The following is a 16,603-nucleotide window of genomic DNA, read 5'->3' on the forward strand; positions in this document are numbered from 1 at the left end:
AGTAGTCCTCCACCTCCTGCTTCAGGACAGCCAGGGTTTGAGGTTTGTTGGTGTAATCTTGATCCCTGGTGTTGGGCTAGCGGCTAGGGTGCCGGCTTAGGATCCAAGGATCCTGAGTTCGAATCCCGGTCGATCGCTGAATTAACGCCAGGGGGGTTGACTCAGCCTGTCATCCTTCCGAGGTCGGCTAATTGAGTACCAGTTCACTGGTAATTCCCTGTTTGTCGTTAAAGGCGGCAAAAAGGGTTGGCGTCAGGAAGGGCATCCGGCCATAAAACATTGCTTCAAATAGGGGACCGAAAAACAACAACAACCACGGTTCCAGAAAAAGGCCAACCCCCGCTTTGCGGGGAAAAATGGCCTCCAAAGGTGGTTATTATTATATATATATAATCTTGACCTTTGGCAGCACCCCAAAAGAAGACAATCCAATGGATTCAAATCCACGCTGTGGGTCACCCACTCATGTGCTGTGCCCAGGCTGATGACACGATTTCCAAACAGTTGGTGGAGCAAGTCGATGGTGTCACCTGCAGTGTGCGGTGGGGCACCGTCCTGCATGAACCATGGAAGTCTGAGTTGGTTTGGAGACAGAAGTTGAGCGAGATCACTGACATTGGTGTAAGACCTCGCTGTGCCGCTCGCCGTTGACAGTCACCGTCTTACCATTGGCGTCCTCGAACCAATATGGTCCCAGCATACCCCATCTGGCATTCAATTCACATAACGAAGTGGACTTGGGGTCCTTGAGAGACATCTCAGACACCTCCTCAGGGGGCTCAGCACCCCAGATGTTGTTGTGATTGTTGGTAGCCCCATTCAAATGGACGTGTGCTTCATCACTGAACCACAAGGAGTTGATCCAATTTGGGTACCTTTCCATTCAGGTCAACCAATCACACGTTGTTACTCGTCTTGCCATGTCATTCAGAGTTAGTTTCAGATATGATGTCGGGTTAGAGCTCGAGTTCAGAAATGAAAATGTACCACACAGATGAGGCTGAGAACAGTAGTTCCTGGGAATGCCAATTAATTATGGGATTTCTTAGGACTTTCGACATCAGAGTAATTGTTCCCATTTGTATTTTCGTTATAACTGTATTTATTTTATGGTGTATATATTGTCTCCCGACGAAGATTTTCGGTGCAAATCTTTCATACCTGTATTGAAAATCGTGTTAATTCGTGTCGTGTCTTGAGGCCTTGTACAGTGTACACTGTACAACCTTGAGGCTTTGTTTTTCTCTCACCGGTCCGTCGTTTGTGATCCAATAACTTTCGTTCTCTGTTTTCCCAGTCTTTTCACCCCATAGCCTACTTCCTTATGTAAATCTCAACTCAAAAAAAAAAAAAAAAAAACATTTCCTTCTCTGTTCTCATTCGTTTATTCATTTTATTCGTTCGTTCGTTCTTCGACCACATGTTTCTCCCCCATTTCCCCAGATAGATTGTCAAATTTCAACTCGTTATTTTATCGTCCATGCGTTATTGTTTGATTATAGTTAGTTTTGGTTTGAATTTCCTGGAACTCGTAATTAATTAATCGTGTTCTGCTCCTCGTGTGCGGCCTTGTAGTTGTACCCCCGTCGGTGTTTGTTAACTTAAGCGTGTTTTGCTTGGCTCTTAGTTTTTTCCCTTCTACCCCGAACATAATACTCTGTCTAACGTTCTAAATCCCCAGCCCCCCACCCCCCCCCCCCCAAAAAAAAAAAACCAAACCAAAAACATTTTTTCCCCTTTCTCCACGTGGACTGTTGTCTCATCCTGTATTTTCTGTCCAGGTGTGCTGTAAGCCCTGCCCCCATTATCTCCTTGCCATCCAACGTTTGCCCTGTTCACGTGACTCGTGGTGGTCCCTCTCGGCTCTCCCCCCGTTGGTATTTGTGCATACAAGATTGTTCACGGTTCTGTTTAAATATTATTTAAATATGTTTAACCTTTCCCCTTCAGTGTTTTACTCAGTGGTATTTTACAACACGCTGTTTTTCTTCCTATTTAAAAGGCTTTTCTCAATTTCCTCTCCAACTCATTCCACTTTTTTTTTTTCTTTTTTTTTTGTATACTGAATCGAGGCTCGTGAAAGAGCTAACCTTTATTTCACAAACAAATCAACCAGACAAACAAAATATACAAAAAGAGGGAGTGGAAGACAAGATGGGGAGAGAAGGGGAAGCACACAACCACAACATTTGAGAGCAGGGAGAAGTGTGGGAGGGAGAGGGCTTGGGGGCAGGAGGCGTGGGAAGGGGAGGGGGGGGGGGGGGAGAGGTATAAAACACAAGGGGACCGAAATTAGCAGGGGTAGAAAAGATCAAGGTTTTGGATGGGGGAGGATAAGAGATGGTGGTGAACAGCTGTTTTAAAGACCTGGAGGGTGGAGTGGGATTGAAGGGAGTGAGGGAGTTTGTTCCAGAAGCGGGAGAAAAGAGGAATGAAGGAGTGAAGGTGAGCAGAAAGTCTTGATTTTGGCAGTTTAACCATAAGAGGGTTGCAGGCAGATCTTGTGCGACCTGTAGGAATATTTGGGGGACAGAGCCCAGATAGGGCTGGGGGGGCAAGGCCAGAGAGGAGTCGGTAGAAGACAGAAAGACCACCAACCTGCCTGCGGTGAGTGAGTGAAAGGCCCTTGGAGTTAGCTTCATCGTGGGAGATTCCAATGATTCTGAACGCTTTGGTTTCAACAGCGTGAAGACGGGCCTCCACTTCAAAAAAAAGAAATTCAATATCTTATACGTCTCCCTCACTACATGGTCTAAATTCACATTCATTCCATCCCTCCTCCATCGTTCTGAATCGGATTGCTAACTTGAAAATCACAACAAACGCAATTTGTTTTCAATGTTCGTCTTTCATTAATCATCCACTTTCTAAACTCCCCTCTTGCCCCTCCCATCCAAACCCCCCCCCCTTGCACCTACACTCCTAAACTCCCCCCCTTGCCCCTCCACTCTTAAACTCCCCCCTTTCCCCTCCACTCCTGAACTCCCCCCTTGCCCTTCCCCTCCAAAACTCCCCCCTTTCCCCTACCCTCCAAATCCCCCCCCTTGCCCCTCCACTCCTGAACTCCCCCCTTGCCCTTCCCCTCCTAAACTCCCCCCTTGCCCCTCCCCTCCAAATCCCCCCCTCGCCCCCACACTCCTAAACTCCCTCCTTGCCCCTCCCCTCCAAATCCCCCCCCTTGCCCCTCCACTCCTGAACTCCCCCCTTGCCCTTCCCCTCCTAAACTCCCCCCTTGCCCCTCCCCTCCAAATCCCCCCTTGCCCATACACTCCTAAACTCCCCCCTTGCCCCTCCACTTCTAAACTCCCCGCTTGCCCTTCCCCTCCTAAACTCCCCCCTTGCCCCTCCCCTCCAAATCCCCCCCTCGCCCCTACACTCCTAAACTCCCCCCTTGCCCCTCCACTTCTAAACTTCCCCCTTGCCCCTTCCCTCCTAAACTCCCCCCTTGCCCCTCCCCTCCTAAACTCCCCCCTCACTCCTCCCCTTCAAAACTCCCCCCCAACCCCTCCCATTCAAATCTCCCCCCATACCATTCCTCTCCAATTCTCCCTCCTCCCCCCTCCTCAAAGCTGCCTCCTCCCCACTTCGTCCCCCTTCTATCTCATACCTCCACCCCCCCCAACCTTCTACTTTCCTCTGCCCCCCCTCAAACAACCCCTCACTGTGCCTCATCCATTCACCATCAAACCTTTCATCCTCCTCATCCTTCCCTTTCTTGGAACTCTTCTGCAATCTCTGACACACTATCAACTGCTCTCCTTACCTCCCCCTCTCATCCTTCATCTTACCCTACTCCTCCCCTCCCCTGTCCTGTACCCGATGCTCCCCCTCTCTCTTCATTAACGGTATGGACCTCAAACATCCGGGGCCTTCGCTCAAACCTGACTGATCTCTCCATACAGGTTGCTTCTGACAATCCAGACTTGATCTGCTTAACAGAGACTTTCCTCCTTCAAGATGTCTCTGATTCCTTAATATCTCTTCCTGGTTACTCCCTCCTCCGGTATGATAGACCTGAGCCTCGGCCTGGTGGTGGGGTGGCTATCTTTATCAAAAACTCTCTTCCTCACTCTCCTTGCACTGCCCTCTCTCCTCCTCACCCCCAGGAGTACCTCTGGCTACGGCTTCCTCTCCGCTCCCACCTTTTGTTCATATGTGTTCTGTACCGTCCCCCAAACAGTGATGACTCCATCTACATTTCACTGTCTGACAACATGGACCAACTTCTATCCACTCATCCCAACTCTCTTCCTCATATGTGGTGACTTCAACTGTCATCATGCCACCTGGTTGGGTGTGGGTTCCTCTCTCACCAGTCATGGCACCTCAGCAAAGGACTTCTGTGACTCACTGGGATTGACACAATCTGTCAATTTCCCGACCCGGATCTCAGCCAATGGAGTATCTTCTCTTCTAGACTTGGTTATGACAAACTTCCCTGCTAATGTCTGCTGCTCTTCTTCTGCTCCAATCGGGTCTTCTGATCATGTGCTTGTCAAAGTGGACATCTCTCTGGCCATTCTCAGAGAGCCTCTTCAGCGTCGACGAGTCTGGCATTTCACTCAGGCCGACTGGGACGGTCTTCAAGCAGCCATCAATCATCTGGATTGGTCTCCCATCTCCACTGCCTCTGACATCAATTCTTCCTGGGAATTCTTCCAAAGCAAACTGATCTCTCTCATGCACAGATTTATCCCATCTCGCCTTCAGTTGTCTTACCCTTCCTCCCGTCCATGGTACACTGAATCTTGTGGTGAGGCAGGTGCCCTGAAACAACTTGCCTTTGCCTCTTGGAAGGCTAATCCAACTGAAGGCCTTTTGTCCTAATCTAATCCAACAACCTTTTGTCCACCCCATTCTTCCCTTTCTCCAAGCTATTCTGAAATCTCTGAAATCTCTGACACACCTTCAACAGCACTCCCTACCTCTTCCTCCTCTTCCACATCTTACCCTACCCCTCCCCCCCCCTGTTCTGGACCCGATGCTCCCCCTTCCTCTTCATTAACGGTATGGACCTCAAACATCCGGGGCCTTCGCTCAAATTTGACTGACCTCTCCATACAGGTTGCTTGTGACAAACCAGATGTGATCTGCTTAACAGAAACTTTCCTCCTTCATGATGTCTCTGATTCCTTGGTATCTCTCCCAGGTTACTCCCTCCTCCGGTATGATAGACCTGACCCTCGTCCTGGAGGTGGGGTTGCTATCTTTATAAAAAACTCTCTTCCTCACTCGCCCTCCACTGCCCTCTCTCCACCTCACCCCCAGGAATACCTTTGGCTACGGCTTCCCCTTCGCTCACAACTTTTGTTCATATGTGTGTTGTACCGTCCACCAAACAGCGATGACTCCATCTACATCTCGCTGTCTGATAATATGGACCAACTTCTATCTACCCATCCCAACTCTCTCTTCCTCATATGTGGTGATTTCAATTGTCACCATGCCAGTTGGCTGGGTGTGGGTACCTCTCTCACCAGCCATGGCTCTTCAGCAAAGGACTTCTGCGACTCACTGGGACTGACACAATCTGTCAATTTCCCGACCCGGATCTCAGTCAACGGAGCATCTTCTCTTCTGGATTTGGTGATGACAAACTTCCCTGAAAATGTCTGCTGCTCTTCTTCTGCTCCAATCGGCTCATCTGATCATGTGCTTGTCAAAGTGGACATCTCTCTGACCATTCTCAGAGAGCCTCCTCAGCGTCGACGAGTCTGGCATTTCACTCAGGCCAACTGGCACGGTCTTCAAGCAGCCATCAATCATCTGGACTGGTCTCCCATCTCTAGCGCCTCTGACATCAACTCATCCTGGGAATTCTTTCAAAGTAAATTGCTCTCTCTCATGCACAGATTTATCCCATCTCGTCTTCAGTTGTCATACCCTTCCTCCCGTCCATGGTACACGGAATCTTGTGGTGAGGCTGTTGCCCTGAAACAACTTGCTTTCGTCTCCTGGAAAGCAAATCCAATGGAAGGAAATCTCATTTCCTTTCACAAAGCCCAAAACAAGTGTGTGTCCACCCTCAGGAGAGCCAGGAAACAATATCTCACCGTTCTCAAGACCGAACTCTCTTATCTGTCCCCCTCTTCCAAATCCTGGTGGCGTCTGGTCAAATCTGTTTCTGGTGTTTGTCCCCCCTCCATCCCCTCCCTCACCTCAAACGGCTTAACGGCTGACTCTGCACGTGAAAAAGCTGAATGCCTCAACTCTGTGTTTGCCTCTAAATCTTGTGTCCCAAACCCATCCCTCTCTGTACCCACCATACCCAGTCGTACCCAGCTGCTCCTGGACTCTGTGTCCTTTCCTCCTGACAAGGTGGAAAAGTTTCTGTCAACCCTCGACTCTGATTCTGCAACTGGTCCTGACGGCATCAGCCCACGGGTCCTAAAATCATGTGCTTCCGCTCTTTCACTCGCTCTTTCTGTTCTCTTCACCCTCTCTTTTGCTCAAGGTCATCTGCCATCTGCTTGGAAATCAGCCAACATCACCGCTTTGCACAAAAAAGGTGCAAAAACAGATCCCAGCAACTACAGACCAATCAGCCTTCTCCCAATTATCAGCAAAGTCATGGATTCCATCATTGCTTCAGAAATGAAATCTTTCCTCTTCTCCAATGGCTTGATCTCTGATCATCAATTTGGTTTCAGACCTGGTCACTCTACTCTGGACATGCTGCTTCTGCTTTCTCAACAATGGATGGAGGTCCTCAACACCAAACAGGAAATTAGAGCCGTCTCCCTTGACATTTCACGTGCCTTCGATATGGTCTGGCACCCTGATCTGCTCACCAAACTCTCCTCCTTTGGTATCCATGGAAATCTCCATGCATGGCTGGCGGACTTTCTCTCTGGTCGTAGTCAACGTGTGGCCCTGAATGGGTTTCTCTCATCTCCTCTTCCTGTTCAGGCTGGAGTTCCCCAAGGTAGTGTTCTGGGCCCTGTGCTTTTTCTGGTCTTCATCAATGATCTCTCTGACTCTCTTGAAAATCCTCTCTATCTCTTTGCTGACGACTCTACTCTCTGTCGCTCCATTCCTCATCTCTCAGATCGGCAGTCTGCAGCCTCCTCACTCTCTGCAGACCTGGACAAAATCACAGACTGGGCAAACAAATGGAACATGTCTTTCAATCCTGATAAATCTCACACTCTTACGATGTCTCTCCGAAAAGACCGACTGGAAAACCCTCCCATCCACTTTCTGAATAATCCTCTCCAAGAAGTTCTGTCACTCAAGCTTTTGGGTCTCACTATTTGCCATGATCTTTCCTGGGAAAACCACATTTCAAATCTGGCCTCCAAAGCCAGTCGCCGACTGGGCATCCTCCGTCGTGCGAAGTCCTTCCTTGGCACACCTGAGCTCCTCACCACATACAAGGCTTTCATCCGCAGCTCTATGGAATACTGCTCTCCCCTCTGGTCTGGTGCTCCTGCCTCACACCTAGCCCGTCTTCACGCTGTTGAAACCAAAGCGTTCAGAATCATTGGAATCTCCCGCGATGAAGCTAACTCCAAAGGCCTTTCACTCACTCACCGCAGGCAGGTTGGTGGTCTTTCCGTCTTCTACCAACTCCTCTCTGGCCTTGCCCCCCCCAGCCCTCTCTGGGCTCTGTCCCCCAAATATTCCTACAGGTCGCACAAGATCTGCCTGCAACCCTCTTATGGTTAAACTGCCAAAATCAAGACTTTCTGCTCACCTTCACTCCTTCATTCCTCTTTTCTCCCACCTCTGGAACAAACTCCCTCACTCTCTTCAATCCCACTCCACCCTCCAGGTCTTTAAAACAGCTGTTCACCACCATCTCTTATCCTCTCCCATCCAAAACCTTGATCTTTTCTACCCCCGCTAATTTCGGTCCCCTTGTGTTTTATACCTCTCCCCCCCCCCCTCCCCTTCCCACGCCTCCTGCCCCCAAGCCCTCTCCCTCCCACACTTCTCCCTGCTCTCAAATGTTGTGGTTGTGTGCTTCCCCTTCTCTCCCCATCTTGTCTTCCGCTCCCTCTTTTTGTATATTTTGTTTGTCTGGTTGATTTGTTTGTGAAATAAATGTTAGCTCTTTCACGAGCCTCAATTCAGTATACAAAAAAAAAAAAGGCAATCTCAGTTCCTTCCACCAAGCTCGGAACAAGTGTGTGTCTACCCTCAGGAGTGCCAGGAAGCACTATCTCTCCTCACTCAAGAATGAACTCTCAAACCTGTCTCCTTCCTCCAAATCCTGGTGGCGTCTGGTCAAATCCGTTTCTGGTGTTTGTTCCCCCTCCATCCCCTCCCTTACCTCAAATGGCCACACAGTTGACATCGCACGTGACAAAGCCGAATGCCTCAACTCTGTGTTTGCCTCAAAATCCTTAGTCCCAAACCCATCTCTCTCTGTTCCCACCTTTCCCAGTCGAACCCAACTGCTCCTGGACTCTGTGTCCTTCTCTCCTGACAAGGTGGAGTTTTTGTCAAACCTCGACTCTGATTCTGCAACTGGACCAGACGGCATCAGCCCACGGGTCCTGCTCTGCCGCTCTATCTCACCCTCTCTCTGTTCTTTTCACCCTATCTTTTGCTCAAGGTCATCTGCCAGCATCCTGGAAATCAGCAAACATTACCGTTTTACACAAAAAAGGTGCAAAAACAGATCCTTGCAACTACAGACCAATCAGCCTGCTCCCAATTATCAGCAAAGTCATGGAATCCATCATTGCTTTGGATATGAAATCTTTCCTCTTCTCCAATGGCTTGATCTCTGATCATCAATTTGGTTTCAGACCAGGTCACTCCACTCTGGACATGCTGCTTCTGCTGTCTCAACAATGGATGGAGGTCCTCAATGCCAAACAGGAAATCAGAGCTGTCTCCCTTGACATATCACGTGCCTTCGATACGGTCTGGCACCCAGCTCTGCTCACCAAACTCTCCTCCTATGGTATCCATGGAAATCTCCATGCATGGCTTGCGGACTTCCTCTCTGGTCGTAGTCAACGTGTGGCCCTGAATGGATTTCTCTCATCTCCTCTTCCTGTTCAGGCTGGAGTTCCCCAAGGCAGTGTGCTGGGCCCTGTGCTTTTTCTGGTCTTTATCAATGATCTCTCCGACTCTCTGGAAAATCCTCTCTATCTCTTTGCTGATGACTCCACTCTCTGCCGCTCCATTCCTCTTCCCTCAGATCGGCAGTCTGCAGCCTCCTCACTCTCTGAAGACCTGGACAAAATCACAGACTGGTCAAACAAGTGGAACATGTCTTTCAATCCTGACAAATCTCACACTCTTACTATGTCTCTCTGAAAAGATCGACTGGACAACCCTCCCATCTACTTTCTCAACGATCCTCTCCAAGAAGTTCTGTCACTCAAGCTTTTGGGTCTCACTATCTGCCATGATCTTTCTTGGGAAAACCACATTTCCAAGCTGGCCTCCAAAGCCAGTCGCCGACTGGGCATCCTCCGTCGTGTGAAGTCCTTCCTAGGCACACCTGAGCTCCTCAACACATACAAGGCTTTCATCCGCAGCTCAATGGAATACTGTTCTCCCCTATGGGCTGGTGCTCCTGCCTCACACCTGGCTCGGCTTCACGCTGTTGAATCCAAAGCTTTCAGAATCATTGGAATCTCCCGCAATGAAGCTATCTCTGAGGGCCTTTCACTCACTCACCGCAGGCAGGTCGGTGGTCTTTCTGTCTTCTACCGACTCCTCTCCGGCCTTGCTCCCCCAGCTCTCTCTGTGCTCTGTCCCCCAAATATTCCTACAGGTCGCACAAGATCTGCCAGCCACCCTCTGATGGTTAAACTGCCGAAATCTCGGCTCTCTGCTCACCTTCACTCTTTCATTCCTCTTTTCTCCCGCCTCTGGAACAAACTCCCACACTCACTTCAATCACACTCCTCCCTCCAGGTCTTTAAAACAGCTGTTCACCACCATCTCTTATCTTCCCCCATCCAAAACCTTGATCTTTTCTACCCCCACTAATTCACCCCAGATCCACCTTGTTTGAAATTCCAACTTCTTTCCTGGAAGTCCTGGCAGTGTCCATATGTTTTATACCTCTCCCACCCCCCACCCCCTTCCCATGCCTCCCCCCGAAAGCCCTCTCCCTCCCACAGTTCTCTCGATGTCTCCATGTCTCTCGGTCCCTGCTCTAAAATGTTGTGTTTGTGTCCTTCCCCCTCTCTCCCCATCTTGTCTACCGCTCCCGATGTTTTTTGTTTTATGTGTCTGTTTGTCTTTCTGTGTGATTAATGTTCGCTCTTTCACGAGCCTCGATCTTGTATACAAAAATAAAAGAAAAAAAAGAAAAAAAAAGAGTCTCACAAGATCAATGTTCCTTTGGTCTTTGGTCACACTTGGTCGGCGGCCACTGTTACCTTCATTTTGATTTTTCACGCTTCCAAATGCTTGGAAGTACTCTACAAACCACTGAATACGCCCATTGGAAGGTCTATTATGGGTGTCAACATTGTAATACTGACAGCATCGTTGGCGCACCTGCACGTCGGATTTTGTCACAAACCACAAAGTCACAATTTTCATTTTTTGTTCCACTGTGAACACCATAGGTGACGTAGGGTCCTACTTACTACTTGTTAGAAATGGCATACTACAAGCACCACCACCATAACTTGCAAGAGAGAAGGGTATAGCATTAGAAATGACAGAATATCAGGCTGCTCAAATAGTCCACTTTGTTTGAAACACCCTGTATGTGCGGAGGTGGATAAGGATATAAAAATCACAAATTTAATCCCTGGAGATACGAGTGGAATTGATCCAGGAAGGAGATTCCACAAGCAAGCGAAGAGACTAACAATGAGTGGACATAACAGTGAGCCTGGATTGTTGGAGTTTCACAAGGAGGAGGTTGCCATAAGAATGTTGTTGATGAAGAGTAGGCAGGGAGGTAAGGAAGCATGAAAGAGCAGATGGAGCATGACCTGAGGAGAGGCAGTAGAACCAGAGAGACCACCATCCTGTCTGTGATGAGAAAGCAGCAAGTTCTGTGCTTCTTTTTGTGATTGCCAATGATGTAGTCAGGTTCACTATGTTTTTTCGTTCAAAATCATGGTAGATTAGCAAACCTATACATTTTTGGAAACGTTATTACATGGAAAATCTGAAAATCAATGTTTACATTTGCCAATTCCGACCAATTCGATTCGACCAATCGACCAATTCCATTCGACCAATTCGACCATTCGACCAATCGCTTCGATCGACCATTCGACCAATTCGATCGATTCGATTCGATTCGATTCATCGAATTCGATTCGATCGACCATTCGACCAATTCGATTTGCCAATCAATTTGACCGACCTTTGCTTGTGTGGAACGGACTGTGAAAACGATGCGGACTATATTGTCGGATACGACACACAGGACAGTGATGACGAACTCTAAATGGCATATTCTGTAATCGTGTATGTTTGATGCCATTGACTGCCTGTGTATATTTTGTCATTGACTGCCTGTGTAGATGTGAAGTTATACTGACTGCATGTGTATATATGATTTTGCTGACTGCCTGTGTATGTTTGGTGATATGAATTATTGTGACACATTTTGATGTTATTAACTGCCTGTACAAAACGATAACATGTATTTGATTATGCAACTTATCGCGAATATAAAGACAGTATTTTGCAATTCAAAACCTTTGATTCGTGTCTTACCATTCCCCATAGCACTAATTTGATACTTTCATTGGATTCCTTGTCCCTGAAAATATAGGTTTAGTATATTTTTAAAAGTTTTTCGGGTAATTAGAGGCAGAAATAGAACAAAATATGTATTTTACAGTGGCCATTTTGAAAATCCAAAATGGCCGCCATACAGGTATCTCTCCAAATGTAAACATTGATTTTTAGTTTCCTTATGCTATAACCTTTCCAAAAATGTATAGGTTTGCTAATCTACCATGATTTTGAACGAAATATAATTTATTGACATAGTGAACCTGACTAATGTTGAGAATTTGGATTCCACAGCATCCAGGAGTGACAGGTGTGAGGCATCAGGTCACATGGAAGAAAAGTACTCCATGGAGCTACAGACAAAAGCCTTGTTGGATGTGAGAAGGTTAGATTTACTAAGGTAGGACTGAGGATGTCATGAAGAAGGATGTCCAGCCTGTGGCTGCCATTGGAGACCAGCTTTGTTGGGAGGTGGGGGGGGAAGATGTGGACTTGGAATTGAGAGAGATGTAGAATTTGAGATGGGATGGGGGGAGGGATTCCCACTTGGAGTTGGGAGGGAGAAGGGTTGTGGACCTGGAGTAGGGAGGGTGGGAGGGATGCAGACTTGGAGTTGGGTGTGGGTGGGGGGTGAGGGGGGGTAGGATACTGTGTTGGGAGGGGAAGGGATGCAGAGTTGGAGTTGGCCTCCCAACTTGAAGACTTGAAGGCATAATGGCAGGGGATGCAGACTTGAAGAAGAAAGCGGTTGACGACTCAGTCACATCCTACATTTCGTGGAATTTCCATGATTCCCTGCCATTATGCTGTCAAAATACATTCCTGTCAAACTCCTTAAATATTCCATACTCTATTGAAAACGAATTGCCTCACAACAGCCTGTTGTCTACTCGTCGACATATATATGAGAAGAAAGGAAAGTCCATTCATGATCGGTTGATTAATTGTGCTTTGGGTGTTTTCATGGCCAAACAATGAGGGTCAAAGCTTGGGTGTGTTGATATGTTGGACACTTTAGGGAGCGATATTATAACAAAATAGAGGTTCATAGGCAACACAGACCCATCCATATGAATTGCCAAATACAGTTAGGTCAAGAAGCGAGACAAACACTCCGACTATTTTATATCCAGATAGTTGTTTTTTTTATTATTAAAAGTTTTTACACACTGGAAGAAGTGAAGGCATGGAAAAGTTTGGATGGCTACAACCAGTTGGCATCTGGCTGGATTAGTGATGTGGCTATTCTTGTGAATAATGCCGATCACATTGTGCAAGCAACGGGTGTTGTTGTTGTCGTAGCTTCAGTCCTTCAGGTATAATACAGGGTGTCCCAAAAGTAGTGCAGTGAATTTGGTTTTGAATATTTTGTAACTGCTAATCCCCAGCAATATTGTTTTTTTCCTAGATTTATGCTCTAACCCTGGAGATTTACCATGAATCGATGGACGGATCAAAAACATATTACAATTGTGGAACTGTACTTTACAAATAGAATTTCAAATGACCAAGCGCAGCGGGCCTACAGACATATCACTGCACTACTTTTGGACACCCAGGATATGCTTCGAAAACGAAAAAACTACTCAACCAAATCCAACCAGATTTTGCATGATCCCTAAGGGTAGCCAAAGTATGGGTTCTGTCTGGGTAGCATATCTGAGGGAGAGAGTTCAAGGTGGGAGGAAAACCCCAATTATCTACAGTCACGTGAAAAAGTAAGTACACCCCATGTAAAGTTTTGACTTTTTCAACATATTTCAACATTTGATCTTCATTTCAACAATATTGATAGATAAAGGTGATATAATATAACAAATATCATGAAACATTTACATTTTGTAGTCCATTGTATAATTTAAATAAACATAAATGCAAATTTCGCATGTGGAAAAACTAAGTACACCGTTGGCTCGAATAGGTGGTATTGCCCCCTGTGGCAGAAACAACCTCAAGTAGGCGTTTCTTATAACTGTCTACCAGTCTCTGACATCGACTGGGAGAAATTTCTGCCCACTCCATGCACAATTCTTTCAGCTGTGCGATGTTTGAGGGGTTTCTTGCATGCACAGCTCGTTTCAAATCCCCACACAGCATCTCGATGGGATTTAGATCCGGGCTTTGACTTGGGCATTCCAGAACCCTCCATTTCTTTCTTTTCAGCCATTCGTTGGTGGATTTACTGGTATGTTTAGGGTCATTGTCATGTTGCAAGGTCCACCTTCGGTTGAGCTTCAGCTTTCTGGCAGATGGCCTCACATTATCCTCAAGCACCCTCCTGTACAATGAATAATTCATCGTGGATTCTATGATGGTGAGCTGCCCAGGCCCTGATGCAGCAAAGCTGCCCCAAACCATAATATTTCTACCACTATGCATTACAGTTGGTATCAGGTTCTTGTGGTCAAATGCTGTTTTTGGTTTTCGCCAAACATGTCTTCTGGTACTATGGCCAAATAGCTCGATCTTTGACTCATCTGTCCAGAGCACATTGTTCCAGAAGTGCTGGTCTTTGCCTAGGTGTTCATTGGCAAACTTTAGTCTTGCCCTGATGTTCTTTCTGGACAGCAAAGGTTTCCTCCTGGCACACCTCCCATGTAGATCAAATTTGTGCAGCCTCTTTCTAATGGTAGACTCATGCACTTTGACATCAACATTGGCAAGAGCTACCTGTAGGTCCCGTGATGACATTCTGGGGTTCTTAGAGACTTCTTTCAGCATCTTGCGGTCTGCTCTCGGGCCGAACTTGCTGGGGCGGCCTGGCCTGAACAAGTTGGCAGTTGTTTGGAATCTTCTCCACTTGTAGATGATCTTCTGGACAGTCGAATGATTGATTTCAAATTGTTTGGAGATCTTTTTAAATCCCTTCCCAGACTCGTAGGTATATATAACCTTCTTTCTGAAGGAAAACCACATTTCAAATCTGGCCTCCAAAGCCAGTCGCCGACTGGGCATCCTCCGTCGTGCGAAGTCCTTCCTTGGCACACCTGAGCTCCTCACCACATACAAGGCTTTCATCCGCAGCTCAATGGAATACAGCTCTCCCCTCTGGGCTGTTGCTCCTGCCTCACACCTAGCTCGTCTTCACGCTGTTGACCAAAGCATTCAGAATCATTGGAATCTCCCGCGATGAAGCTAACTCCAAGGGCCTCTCACTCACTCACCGCAGGCAGGTTGTTGGTGGTCTTTCCGTCTTCTACCGACTCCTCTCTGGCCTTGCCCCCCCCCCCCCCCAGCTCTCTCTGGGCTCTGTCCCGCAAATATTCCTACAGGTCGCACAAGATCTGCCTGCAACCCTCTTATGGTTAAACTGCCAAAATCAAGACTCTCTGCTCACCTTCACTCCTTCATTCCTCTTTCCTCCTGCCTCTGGAACAAACTCCTTCACTCTCTTCAATCCCACTCCACCCTGCAGGTCTTTAAAACAGCTGTTCACCACCATCTCTTATCTTCCCCCATCCAAAACCCGTTTTTCTACCCCCGCTAATTTCACCCCAAATCCACTTTTTTGAAATACCAACTTCTGTCCTGGAAGTCCTTGGTGTCCTTGTGTTTTATACTTCTCCCTCCCCCCCCCCCCTTCCCATGCCTCCTCCCCCCAAGCCCTCTCCCTTCCACACATCTCCCTGCTCTCAAATGTTGTGTTTGTGTGCTTCCCCTTCTCTCCCCATCTTGTCTTCCGCTCCCTCTTTTTATATATTTTGTTTGTCTGGTTGATTTGTTTGTGAAGTAAATGTTAGCTCTTTCACGAGCCTCGATTCAGTATACAAAAACAAACAAACAAAAAAACAAACAAACAAACATCACACTACTGCAAAGCCGCAATGAGCCGGCGAAGCCAAAGCCTCTTGCCATTATTTTACCCATCACTATGCCATCAGTAGGTTAGGTTGTTGGTCGTAGGTAGGTGTAGTAGGTACCGTACCTAGTTCAAAATGGCACCATTTGCTTTGTGGGTGAGATTAAAATTTATAAAATTTCTTTCTTGATTAATTCGGTGAATTCTGTCTCAATTTCGGATATTTCCGGCCGTGAAAAACTATCCTCTACGGCCGCGAGATTTCTAAAAAACAATTCTTCGTCAATTTTAGAATATCTGACGCCGTTTTCAGCCTCCGATACGCGGTACCGGTTATGAGTTTTTTTGAAATATTTGTTCAAATGCTCGAATCTCATTGGTTCCGGTGTTTGGTGACGATTTTCATTGAAGATAACCAGGGCCCGGGGAACGAGGTTGATCTTAAAGTATTTTAATTACAAATTAGAGGTGCATAAGATGGTGAATCAAACAGACGGGTGAAACAAACTCCTATTGAACTTTTTCTCAATTTTTTTATGCATACTTCCGCATCCGGAAGATGGCGGCCTCCATTGAGCGATTTGGTTTTTGAAATATTTGTTCAAATGCTCGAATCTCATTGGTTCCGGTGTTTGGTGACGATTTTCGTTGATGATAACCTGGGCCCATGCGGGCCCGGGGAACGAGGTTGGTCTTAAAGTATTTTAATTACAAATTAGAGGTGCATAAGATTGTGAATCAAAAAAGACGGGTGAAACAAACTCCTATTGACCTTTTTCTCAATTTTTTATGCATACTTCCGCATCCACACGATGGCGGCATCCATTGAGTGATTTGGTGCGTCAAAGCTTGGAATTCTCAAAGGATCCAGCAAAATCTAGTTTTTCAACATAATACGTACACGTTCATTCACAACACCGGCTTCGCCGGCTAATAATGCTTTTTCAACCCTGGAACGGATTAAAATCAATTCGCAATGGAATAAAATAAAGTGGGAAGGTGGAATTTTCGTAGGAAATATGCTGACAAGGAAATATTAAATTCTTTAAATTCCCTCTAATTAAATATTAAATATTAAATAAATTAAATATTCTAATAATAAATAATAATATTAAATAAGTAATTAATTAA

Source organism: Myxine glutinosa, chromosome 10 (assembly GCF_964187855.1).
Source record: "Myxine glutinosa chromosome 10, kmMyxGlut1.1, whole genome shotgun sequence".
NCBI classification, from domain to species: Eukaryota; Metazoa; Chordata; class Myxini; order Myxiniformes; family Myxinidae; genus Myxine; species Myxine glutinosa.